This window comes from Podarcis liolepis, assembly GCF_965112155.1.
Source record: "Podarcis liolepis genome assembly, chromosome: 6".
Classification (NCBI taxonomy): Eukaryota; Metazoa; Chordata; class Lepidosauria; order Squamata; family Lacertidae; genus Podarcis; species Podarcis liolepis.
In genome coordinates this window covers 81,039,847-81,051,399 of record NC_139559.1, presented here as the reverse complement: position 1 = coordinate 81,051,399, position 11,553 = coordinate 81,039,847, and the positions used below count along the sequence as shown (strand labels likewise).

Sequence of the window (11,553 nt, the reverse complement as noted above, 5' to 3'; positions counted from 1 at the left end):
AATATAACACTTTTCATCATAAAAGAAATTCGTTTTCATCTGGAGCTGTCGTTCTGATGCATTAACCAATTACTGCTAAATATCAATGATGCATTCATTAAAAATTCCACTTAAACAGCAGGATATTTGTCTTCTCAATACCTGACATTCTTCATTCCGGTAAGTATCAAAAATATTTGAAAAGAATGTAATACATAATGAAAATAATTCACAACACTTGAAAATGCAACAGAGTTAAGCAATTTATAATAGCAGGCTCAAAAATCAAGTTGTTACAATTATTTGAACAGCGCCTTCTGCAATGGATCGCTCTTTCCATCTGGAAACTATTACCTGAATTCTTTTAAAAATAAAAATACCTAGTGATGCTTTTTTTATGAGGAGGGAGTGGCTTACAATACTTTTGAAAAAGGGAGTGTTGGTGTCAATTGTATAGAACCTTACTGTCAGGAAACTACCCTTAAAACAAATTATGTACAAATAAAAATATCCATCTGATATAAAAAGAAAACACCCAGACACAAGCTTCTGAAGCATAACATATGCAAATTAAAACACAAAATCACAAGAATACTCTTGTTCTAGGACAAAATTAAAATGAGCTGTTGTCACAGTAGCACACGTGGATTGCGTTTCACCTCTAAGGTAGTTTAGGGATATGAGACAACCTCCTGGAAGAAAACAAAGACTCCTTCCTTCCTTCCGTTTTGATGTAACCTGTGCATGAATGTGTATCTAGGAGAGGACCAAAGCTTCATGGTAAAGCACAGATTTGAATGTAAAAGGGTTGAGGTTGAATCCCTGGCATTTTCAGGTAGGACCAGGAAACAAGCTATACTGAGCTACACATAGATGTACTAGTGTCTGTTTTGTTATAAAGCTGTATGTTTCTATTTTTTCTCAGGGCTTAGGCAAGACCTCCATAGGAGGGATAAGCTCCTCCCTAATCCCTCCCATCATGTCTCCTGATTGGTCATTGTGATCCTATGTTAGGTCCAATCAGCACAATAAAGAAAGTTGTGTTCATTCGTTCACTGAATTTTCCTTTGTGCCCCCCTTCCACCACACATCTTAAAACTTGGTCGTTCCCATGGGGTCCTGTTCCTCCTCCTTTTGTTTGACCTTCTTTTTCCAAGGTAAGGGCAGTAATGAATTTTGCTGTGAGTGTTACTAGCCCTAATTACATTGAAGGTCCTTTAGGACAGCAAATCAGTGTTGTTGTTTTTTTAAAAAAATAGTCATGGTAAAACAAGGTCAAGAACCTCCAATCTAGGTAATAAACAGTAGATAAAAAGCAAAGACTTTTATTTGACATAATCATGAAATTCAATGAAGTGACATCCTCGGAGGTCTTCCTGGCCCTACACGACACAGACAAGCGACCAATTTGAAATTATCTGAGCCTCTTGATTTAACAAGTGTAGGTTTTCAGCCAAAGAAATCCACCTTGGCTGTTGCTTTCAAAGCCAGTATTCCTCTTGACTGCAACTGTAAAAAGTGGGGCCACAGTTGCATTCATTGTTCAGTGAGCTTGTCCACATAGTTAAACCCACCGACAGCAATGAATGTTAATTGTGACCTTTTGTGTTTGCGAAACCCTGCAAGGGAAGATGGGCTCCCTCATCTCTTCCCCTCCCCCACCGAGAAACCCAAATCTTGTGCGCTGGTTTTGTGGCTGTCTTCAGCGAAAGGTCTGCACGCATGAAGCAAAGAGGAGGATGGTTAGCTGGAGGGTACAATCAACGGTCGATGGTTTTCACTTTAATCCCAAACTCACCGACAGCGTTGAATGTTCACTGAAGCAACCACAAGAAACAGAACTCCACAGACTTCACAGTATCCACCCGCAAATGTCTGAAAGTAGGGGAGGAAGGGAGAGAATTTTTAAGAAAATACAATGATTCCAGTTCCATAGAAAACTCAGTTTTAATTTGGTGGTCCCGCAACACTTGGCCATTGGCCCATCTCGTTAAATTGTTCTGTCAAATAATTCTCAGGAAATAATTCCTGTGAGCCATTTAATGTAATTTCAGGGACTGCGGGTACAGGAATAGTGGGCGATACAGCCCTCAAATCCTGGGAGGAAAGTCTAACATCAGATCAAAATGTCCCCCCTGGTTTATCTTTTCTTCAAAACAAAGCAAAATCTGGGAAGGAAATTGTGCAGAATAGTATTAGCTTTAGTCCATTGTTCAGATCCAAAAATGCCTAGCATTTATATAGCACTTTGCTGTTCTAAGAGCATAGCATACATGATCCAATAGACCCTTACAACAGCAGTATAAGGCAGGTCATTATTATTTTTCCCAAGTTAGAGAACTGAGCTTGCCTCAGGCTACTGAATGAAGTCAGGATAGAGACAGAGACAGAGATTTGGAGTGGGGACATCCCTGTGCACAACTCAGTCTGTCAGCTTCTGAGTTCCCAACTGTGTTATCTCTCCCCCCTTCCCCATGCTCCTATCCTGGAGTTTCAGGCAATTCATTGCATCGTTTGTGCTCCTAAACGTAACAATAATTCTTTAAATATCCCATATAAAATAGCACAATTTCAATGTTAAACATTAAATATATATCAATATTAATTTGAGATACACATGGCCCCAACTGCCTCAGTTCAGACTTGTCCCTGATCACAAAAAACAACAACATAATAGAAAGCATAACATCTTTCAGCAAATCTCCAGGCTTGATCTGAGGTGAGTTTCTAAGTGAAGGAATTCCATAATTGTGGGAAACATAATTGAATACTTTCTACCTTCTGGTCCCTGCCTTCATACGTCTCTGTTTCCTCCATTGTGTTGATATTTGGATTGTAAGCGCATTAAGGGTGTAAACCTGTCCTCTCATGTTGTTGTTGTTGTTGTTGTTGTTGTTGTTGTTGTTGTTGTTGTTAAGAACTATTTATATGGAGGAGACTGTCTTACTAATCATACTTGGTTGTTGTATGCAAGGATAGGGTGATGAAGATTAGCTTCTCAAGTAGTTTTCGATCACAATGGGTCATGGGAGAAGAGGAGCAGCCCAACCCCACACCTGGTTATTTAAGTCCTGTTGAGTTTATTGGGACTTACTCCCAAGCAAGCACGCCTAGGTTTTGACCAAAGTTTCCTACAAATGTTGGGAAGTTTAAGCAAGAGCTGTTTTTAATGCCTCAGGGCATTATTTCAATTTTGGACTTTCTGAGTTAGTTCGCATTTATTTTTAATTTATAAAGTGATTTATGTGCTGTCCTTTGGGGCATAGCCCACCCAAGCCTACAACTTTATAAAAATAATGCAGTATAAAAACTAACAATGGCAGGGGTATTAACAGTTTTCTGAAAAACAAAGGCCAGTTAAAACAAATAACCACCAAATGTATAAGCTGAAGCCCAAATAGCTTCAACAATAACATTCTTAATAAAATAATGCATGCTACTACACACAAGAAGGTGATTCAAGCAGCAAAGGAACTGCTCCTAGTATGTCCTTCCCATACGGCTACATTGGATTATTGCTTTTAATTCTAAGCCAAAACTTTAGTAGACATCTCAGCCTAACTAGAAGAATAAAACAACTGTAGACTGCTCGGCATAGACCAGGTTCAAATACTCAGCCATTAAGTCACTGGTGCCAGTGTTTCTCACCCTAACCTACATCACACGATTGTTATGAGAATCAAATGGGTTAGGGGGCTATTGTAAATTAACCACAAGTGTCATGTGAACAGTTCAGTCATCTGACTCCACTCATTGAGCTGCGGTGGTATGGTTGGTGTGGGAAATGCTGCTGAAAATTGCCTTCTTGTTGAAGCCATCTCCAGCCCTGCTGCAACGTATAGGATTGTTACCAGAGATAATTCGTTGCTGTTCTGAGTAGATTAAGACATACCTTTCCTCGTCAAAATAAAATGCTTTTCCTCTTTCTGGTTGCTTGAGACTTCTGAGTAGTTTCAGCTCAGCCAGACTTATTCAGTATTCACATCACTGCAAGTCTTTTGTGCCTTATAGCCTTTTGAACGCATCTGCATGTGTTCACCATTGTCCCAATAAAGAGAGCAGACTTCATAGTTTGGGACCAGTCATGTTTAACGTCTTCCAATTATTCCCTTCCTTTCTGTATTTATTTTTCAGTAGCTGTCTTCTTCCTGTGACTCTATTCCCCACCACCGCCTAATTCTGTATCTTACTTCCTTGGTATCAAACAGGCAAATGCGTCCCTTAGTTATGTCGGTTCCATTTCATTCAGTCTTCAAACAATAGAGCTGGCTGCTTCACATTTCCATTTTGCCTCCCCAATAAAGTACTGGAAAGCTCAGTACTACCATTCATTCTCCTGTTATTTCTCACCTTGAGTGCAATTCGAAAATCCCTATTCTCTCCTAAACTTTCAGTTCTGTGGTCTGCCTTTCACATTATGCACTGGGTAACAATGACTTCTCCCCCTGCCTCTTCCATCATCTGGTTTCCATCTTCTTCTTTTTAAAGAAACCCTGTGGATTGGCCATGTGTGCCTTTGCTGGTCTGCACTACAAATGCCAGATTTATTTTATGTTCATTTCATATCTCCAGGCTTCTGAGAACATTCAGATTGGCTGAAACTTTTTTTTTTTGTTCTTTATTTAAGGTTAGTAGGTCATAAATAAACCAAAACACTTTTCCTTGCTCTGAGCAATATGGTCATAAGCGTACATGAAATATCACTTCTAAAAAAGAAGGAACCTAACATGACTTGACAGGAGTACACGAGGAAGTAGTTCATTGTGTTGCTTTAAAGGCCATGGGGATTTCGGCTGTGGAAGTTGTCTGTCTTAGGAATAGATAAAATATCTTGTCTGATGACCTGTACTTAATTTAAGTGGCTGCTTTTGCCAGCTCTTCCAGAGGGCGAATATGTGAAATAGAGCATCTCATCTTCCGTCTTCAATCCTTTGCATCGCCTTTGATGGCTTGACCTAAATTGAAAATATGGGTGCTGTGTTGCAGAGAACATTTGCTTTACTGCTAGGCCAAGCGACATCTTTTAAATGGTTAATTAAAATGAAACAATGTTGTTCATTCATTCATCTATCTATCTGGAGGCCAAGGAGAACTTAAGGCCATTAATTTACTCAAATATATGTTTTGTGTTTACTTTAATAAGCAGATCCTATGCAGATTATATATAATGAAAACCTTTCTCCAACGAATTGGGGTGGGGTGCTGTCAACCTTGGGTGTACTTTTCACTGTAGAACTGACACAAAAGTAGACCTATAACATAATCCTTTATATGCTACTGGCACTCTCACAGTAGTAAACATTATGCTTCCCGATTTCAGTCATTTTCCCCCTCCCCAAGTAGATAAAAAGCACCTGAGACATAATAAGTCCATCAATCAAATCCTGGGTTCGGGGTCTTTCTTTTGTCCCAAGTGGTATGATATGTTGGGGTAAAAAAAATCCAACTGGCATAAAATATATCCAGAAAATCCCAATTGATTCTTGTGTTTTGGGTTCCCTTTTTTTGCCCCAGATGGTGAAATGTCTTAGGCAAAAGAATGTTCCACATGGCTTTTCAAACAAAAACTGATCTAGAGAAGTAAAATTAAGTGTCCTTCTTCTGAAACAACACATTGCTTTTTTGGCGGGGGGGGGGCATATTTGCCACCCCAATAGGTATGGGAATTTGCCTTGGGAGAGTAAAATTGTCTGCCAAACCATCTAGGTAGGTTTATTTGTTCCTGTAGAAGAAATCAAATAAAACAGGACGCTGATGACACCATAATTTCCAGAAATCAGGAGAGATTTTTTCTGGCTCCTTTGCTTATCATGAAAAGTACCAGGTACATTAATGCATGGCACTGTATACATAAAAATAATTGGCATGACTCAGGCAATGTTAAGCACTATCAAGTCTTGCTGATTTCAAGGGCAATGACATGCATGTAATTGAATCACTCAAGTTGAAATAAATTAGACGTAAAGGTGGTTAGCAATGGCTGCACTGGGCCTACCGTTTTGGAGAGATCTAATAGTTTCTCTGGCTATAAAGAAATAATCATGAAGGATTTGCTCTATCAAGAGTTAATTGCGGTGATTGTTGACATTAATGACTTTCACAGTGAAGCTGATTCCCAGAGGACACTACCAATTAGCACTGTTATCTCTGACACTATTGGGTTTCCACATGCAGACTTTGCTTCGTAACTGAACATGATAGCTTCTGCAGAGAAGGAAACTATTTCATTATTACTTCTGTAAGTTTGGGATGTTTCACACCCCGTCTTTTTTCTTTGCTTTCTCACCTCTATGTATTCACTTGTAGAAAGATTAATAAGTTATGTTAACAGAGCGCTGGACCACACATTGTTCTTGCCATGGGAATGCTACCCAAAATAGGATAGCTGTGACAAGTTCTCCACTTCCCCGCTCTGCTGCCTGTTTATACGCAATTACTCACTTATGATGGTTACACCCCATGTGAAATCTCAGCACCACATTCCTGTTGGCTGCTAGAAGGATGGAGAATATACTGGGTGATAGCTGTACTCCACACAGTAAAAACTTGCAAATGTAACTGTGAAAGGTTTAGACGGCATCCCTGAGGCAAGAGTAATTTAAGCTTAGCTCTTAAGTTACAATTCCACAAAACCCAAACTTGGCTCAAGTGGCAAATTCAGAGCACATTACAGCTGCCCACGAGGTAATGTGAGTGTTGAGCTTCCTTCGTTGCATGGCTAGATGAATAGTTTTTGATCGACCGGATGATTGCATTTGTATTCTACCTTTCTTCCAAGGTGCTTAAGGTGGCAAACATGGTTCACCCACTCCATTTAATTCTCTAGGAACCGTCTGAGGTAGGGCAGGCTGAGAGACAAAGTCTGGGCCAAGGTCACCCAGTGATCAGCCTGGAACTTTGCTGCTAATGGTGGCTAGACTAACGCAGACCATCAAAGCTAATGACGTTCACTTGCTCAGCACGAAGCATTCAACACTAGTGTACAATTTAGTAGTTCCATTTCACTAAATGCCCATCCTTCACGAATTTGTCTACTCCTTCATAAAAGGCATCTCAGCTAGTGGCCATAATAACTTGTGGTAATGAATTCTGTATGTTAATTAAATGTTGTTTGAATAACTGCTTCATTTTGTCCGTGCTGAACTTTGTGCCAATCCATTACATTTGGTGACACTAACTACTACTATTAGAAAGGCAGGAGATTTTTCCTCCGTCCAAAATTCTGTCATACTCTAATATGACCATGAAATAAATCTCAGACCAGAGCTATGCTGGTGAAGAGGCTGGGTATTTAAAACAGGAGAATTATTTTTCAAAGCTGGGATCATCAGGCAGAGTAAGTAGGATTATCTTCATCCCAATTGTTTCCCATGCAAGTGAATGGCTGCCACATGGCTGAAATATGTTCACCAACAGTTTGCGTGGGAGCAAAAAAATAAAATCAGCAGAAAATTTCTAAGAACTATCACATCAAAAACTCATCCGTACCAACACCAGTCACCAACATGGTTAACAAACAGTTAACCAGTTAAGCTTATTACAGGTTGTGGGAAATGGGGAGGAAGCTTCCTTTAGAAAATGTAAGTCTTGCCTGAGATTAAGGGTCTCATGCTCTACCGACTGAACTAAAGAACTGGGCCAAAGCATACCTCAGAGGGGAGGATTCAGGGACACCCCACCCCCGGCAAAGGAATTAATCAGATAATTTATCAGAATATTATTTTCCAAGAAATTTCAACTCAACCCTAAAATTAATTTCCATCCATATGTTTGCGGCAGTTATTCACAGTACTTAAACTGACTATTGGAAATGCAGTGCTTTCAGGTTTTAGAGTCGGTGGTTTGGTGGTTTCTTCCTACACTTTAATATAAATATGCTATTAAACTTAATACTTTTGTGGCTGAGGGAAAGCAATAACAAAGTATAACTTCATAAATGCAACTGCCCATGCTGTGCTTCAAACAGCCGATTTGCACAAGAAATAGCACCCAAAGCAACTGTCTGCTGCACATCAAAGATGGAAGTTAATTTGCAACCAGTAGAAGTATTGGGATTTGGTTCAAATGTAGCTTTCTGCCTGCTGATGACAAATTGGCATAGAATCAATTCTAATTTATAACAGCTTTGCTGATATTTATTGCATTGGTTTTATATTATTCATTTCAAAGTGCTTGGTTTCTTAATTATTATTAATTTATTTGCAATTTCAGTTTGTGATTAAATTAGTGTTTTTAATTAGTAGGCAATGTTAGTCGATCTTCAAGGTTCCCTTTTCTGACGTAAGGGGTCAAAGTTAAACTGACAAAAGCACTGAGGTTCAATCTTAAATATCAAGTCTGAAAGGTTATGACAGAGTTGAGGGTACAGATGGACAAATATGCCATTGTCAATTTCTCTCGTTTTCTCATTTTGCCAACCTCAAGTACAGTTCACTGCATTAGCTTGTGATTTTCTTTAAAGCCCTCATGAAAATCACCAGCATTTTAGTACACTTTTCTCCTAATATGTACACTTTTGCATGCTGTTTTGCCTGATATGCACATTTTGGAAAACAATTTCCCCTGATATAATGCACTTTATATGTTATCTTCACTAACACATGTATTTTATCTATCACTTTCTCCTCTAATATAACATTTTTTCCAGCATTGCGTTGTTCAAGAACTGCACCACAAAATTCAGAAAGTGTAAATTTCAAACAAGCAGCTGCTCTTTGGTCGGCATATTGTTTCGGGAAATGAGAAGTGAACCAAATTTACTCCCAACCTAGCTGAGGGACATCAAAGTTCCCATCAGGTTGCAATTAGTGGCAAATCGTGCCATTTATCATCTTGTCTGCATTACAAAATTCTATAGAGATGTCATACATCTCAAACAATGGACACAGAAATGGCACTTTATGTGGCCAGTCTTGGGGGGGAAAGTCCAGTTCAAAGAACAAGGTGTGGACAAGATAAGCAACTACAATGCTATGTATTACAAGAATAAACTAATTTCAATTATTCCTGGTTTGCTGCACAGTTTCAAAGACGGTATGTGTTCTTGGTATCTGTGATATTGGGGAAACAATCTCAAACGTGTGTGTGAACAGGAAGCCCGGCATCTAGCAGAAACTGAAAAAACAGTGTGTTGTGATGCTTGTCCAAAACTCCTTTAGTGATCCATTTATACTAGCCTCCTCTAAGCAGGTGTGTTCCAAATATAATTGGAAGTCAACTTCCATCTTTCCTGGCGTTGGTGGTTGGGGTTGATGGGAGTTTCAGCTGCAGCACAAAGCACCACCAAGTTGGGGAAAGATGATTTATACCAGACTGTGGAAATACACTGTATTCACAGCTCTCATAGAGATGGCTTTGTAAGGCGTGAGTAGTATCAGAGACGATGCTTCTTGGTGTTCAGCATTCATCATTTTGCAGTGCCTATGATTCAACTGTGCGATGCAGAGAAAGCACAGCAGCATCGCATCTGAAGTTGCATCAATAGAGGCAAGTGGTGGTTTATCTAACAATGAAACCAGTGTGGTGTAATGGTTAAGAGCGGTAGTCTCGTAATCTGGGGAACCGGGTTCGCGTCTCCGCTCCTCCACATGCAGCTGCTGGGTGACCTTGGGCCAGTCACACTTCTCTGAAGTCTCTCAGCCCCACTCACCTCACAGAGTGTTTGTTGTGGGGAAGGAAGGGAAAGGAGAATGTTAGCCGCTTTGAGACTCCTTAAAGGGAGTGAAAGGCGGGATATCAAATCCAAACTCTTCTTCTTATCTAACAATGAAACCTTGTACCAAAATAAGAAACCACAAAGCGATTGATATAACGAGCACTCACACTTTACATTGTGGGTGCCCTTTGCGGGATTGCGCATGGTGCTACAGTTCCCAGGGAGCTTACTGGCAAACGGGGGCTGGTTAATTTTTGGAGGTTCACGCCCAGCCTCAGTAATCAAGTTTCTTGCTGGGAGGTGGGGCCAGCCCCATTTATAAATAGGGGGTGGAGCCAACAATAGCCAGGCAGTTGACTCTGGAGATTCCTCCTCCCTACCTTACCTTTGTTCAATGTTTCTTGTTTGCAGGTTAACTTTTTCTTCCTGTTTAGCAGGCGCTGCTATGGTCTTTGACTGGTTGCTGTCGAAGGACCAGGAAGAAATTTTCCTGCATTGGCAGCTTTTGTCTTCCCCGTAGCAATTCGTCACAACTTTGTTGGTTATGGCCTTGGGTGGAATCCTTCAGTCTTTTCTTCCCTATGGGGGGGGGCGTGAAGTGGAGACTCACCCCCCAGCGGCGGCGATTCCAGGGTCCCCTTCTTAAAGGGGTTATATATATATATGGGTGTCACCGGCCATACACTGAAAGATCATCAGTGAACTACCTTGGCTGCCTGCTATACTTACATTTTGCAGAGCACTCCCATATCCCATTTACCCTGTTGAGCCCCAGCAGTCATTGCCAAGTCATGGAAAGAATATGCAATTACCAGTAAAGACAGCAGAGATCACCACCTATTTTAGTATTTGGAGAACTCAGGTTTAGGCTGATGGTAAAGTGTCTTTCTTTTTCAAACACGGATAACACTTGCCCTGATGTTAATGCAGTAGCTATTGATGGTCCTGGATAGATAAGTGTACTCAACGCTGGGACTGCTCTTCAGTGTCAGGGGTATGCAGAACTGGTTTTCTAGTCATGCATACTAGTCAACCGATGTTGCATGGAATGTGATGTGAGTATGAGACACCTCTGTCCATCAACTGCTATGGATTTTGAAAACAAGACTGAATTGTTCAAAGTTCTTGTAGAGATTATCTCAAGGCGTATCTACAAAATAATCTTGATTAGCCAGCAATTTCCACCATCCATCATTTTGACATTAGTACTGTCACCCCATACAACCATGAAGAAATGCAATCAAGAATAATATTCCTCATGTAAGATGCTGCTTTCACTGATAATTGCTTGAGAAAACAGATCAGGACTCTTGAATCTTACACTGAAGCCCACACCATTTTATTCTTTTTGCAGATTTCTGTTAAGCTGTGGCTTTGGTCTGGCAAAGCACTTTACACACAGAGATGTTTGTGATACGGCTATGAAACTTGGTGAGAAGATGACCAAGGCATTGATTCTCTTTCATGAATCCATAGTTTGAGATGCCACGTCATCATTTGCAGGAAGCAGGACCTCACAGCATGGGACATGTAGTCAGTCTTCAGGATTTCAGACACACTCAGATTTTCAGTGTTGAAACTCATGGAGTTCAATACATATTTTTAGGTAGGATTGAAAGGTACTTTGCACTGATGTACAACTGTGTTGAATATATATCACTGAATGAAGAGAGGCAAGTGCTGCTTTTCACATGGTAAAAAAGGTAAAGGACCCCTGACCATTAGGTCCAGTCGTGGCCGACTCTGGGGTTGCGGTGCTCATCTCGCTTTATTGGCCGAGGGAGCCGGCGTACAGCTTCCGGGTCATGTGGCCAGCATGACTAAGCCGCTTCTGGTGAACCAGAGCAGCACACGGAAATGCCGTCTACCTTCCTGCTGGAGCAGTACCTATTTATCTACTTGCACTTTGATGTGCTTTT

The 11,553-nt window shown here is 40.5% G+C and overlaps 1 long non-coding RNA gene across 1 annotated transcript in view; it reads right to left on the bottom strand.

Moving 5' to 3' along the window:
* Positions 1-224: 224 nt before the first annotated feature.
* LOC310708510 overlaps positions 225-11,553 on the bottom strand; it is a 95,921-nt gene continuing 84,592 nt past the window's right edge. Inside the window, exon 4 of the long non-coding RNA XR_014527070.1 lies at positions 225-1,854. This is a non-coding gene — a long non-coding RNA (uncharacterized lncRNA). The remainder of the gene's footprint in view (positions 1,855-11,553) is intronic.